Source organism: Euprymna scolopes, chromosome 1 (assembly GCF_053919585.1).
Source record: "Euprymna scolopes isolate OS-2025 chromosome 1, ASM5391958v1, whole genome shotgun sequence".
NCBI classification, from domain to species: Eukaryota; Metazoa; Mollusca; class Cephalopoda; order Sepiida; family Sepiolidae; genus Euprymna; species Euprymna scolopes.
This window is the reverse complement of record NC_136482.1, coordinates 149,529,676-149,531,287: the sequence shown is the minus strand read 5'-3', so window position 1 is coordinate 149,531,287 and position 1,612 is coordinate 149,529,676. Positions and strand designations below refer to the sequence as shown.

General features: G+C 33.0%; 1 pseudogene; it reads left to right on the top strand.

Annotated features, from left to right (window-relative positions):
- The first annotated feature begins 607 nt into the window (after positions 1–607).
- On the top strand, positions 608–744 carry LOC145284898 (U2 spliceosomal RNA; annotated as a pseudogene).
- The last annotated feature ends 868 nt before the right edge of the window (positions 745–1,612 follow it).

Sequence of the window (1,612 nt, the reverse complement as noted above, 5' to 3'; positions counted from 1 at the left end):
TTCGTCGTCGGAATGATGAGGAACATTTGACCATCCTAACAAGATGATGGACACAGGCTTTTAATTGTAAAGCAATGATTACGCAATATCTGACAGTTTTTCTAGATATTAAGTAGTAAATGTAATTAAACGACAACTGGAAATAATGCCTAGATATGTGTAAAGAACTTAAAGACACTGTTATTTCCAATTGTTACCAATTTTTAGTCGCTCTATAAGTAACTCCGTCGGCTCGACGGTCGGTCGGTCGGTCTGTCGGTCGGTCGGTCTGTCGGTTTGTCCGTAATACTTTTGTGCTTGGCCTTTTTGGTTAAGATCAAAGGTCTGGTGTTTAATGGATGTTGTTCTTAGCTTTTAAAGTTTTTATTTGCCTTTTGGCCAAAATCAAAGTGTAGTATCTGTTCCGGCAGATACTGCGAACAAAAACCATATGTGGGGTCAATCTCACATGTAAGACCTTGGTCAATGTAGGGGCAACCCTTCATACCAATTGTCACTATCCAGCTCCCCTACTACCCGGGGAGTAGATCCCCATTTCCCCTTCACTCCTTACATTAAAAATCGGCCTTGTGTCTAATTTGCTCGGTGGGGGGGGGCAAATAAATACAGCTTTTCTTGGCATGTTGGCCAAGATCAAAGTGTAGTATCTGTTCTTACTACATGCTGTACTTATGTTTGTAACTTTGTGCTATAAAGTTGAGAATCACTTTTCTGTATTAATTTAATGTAAAATGATCACCCACTTTACAATCAGTCAGTCTCAAAGCCATTCAAGTCATTCTCCAGATCATTCAAGTTTATTTTGGAGGATTCCAGTTATTCTTTAAGCCTTCAAGTTATTCTTAAGGTCACTCAATTCATCCTTAAGTTCATTAAAGTCATTCTAATCATTTACCTCTTATATATTTAAGTTATTTCAACCCATTTTTCGGTCATTTTAGTCTATCTTTAAGAATTTCATGTCAATCCTACATTTACGCATTCATTCATTACACGAGAGCACGTGACTTATGGCTATCGGCCTTGTTAGTACTGAACAGACTTAACGATGCTTTACTTCAGTGATTATGCCATATATAAATAAATGTATACAAACTATATAACATTATAAATGTTATACATATTCTCTTGACAACTGTGGAATATTTTATTGAAGTCATTGACTAAAGTGAATAATTATTTGCAATGTTTCAGTAGCATTCTATTTCACCGCCAAACAGATTAGTCATGTTATTGCATTATAAGAAAAGCATTACGTTTCAACTGAGCAATTAATTACACATTTTAATTGATTAAATTGTAAAACAAATCCAACTTTTATTGATTACTCCTTGAAACTGATGATGTAAAACTGACTTTCTTGAGAAATACGAATTGAAAGTATTATTGCATTTATACATTTTGTGCGATATAAACTAAATGGAATGTAAGGTATTAGAATAATATATATGATTACTGCATTGAAAATTGAAAATAATTAATTCGAAAATCCATTAATTTATATTTATTTCCAATTGTCTATATAAAATATTAGGAAATAATTTAGTGTCAAATATACAAATACAAATATATATTTATTTTAACATTTTCAATCGGGTATTCATTTAAGGTC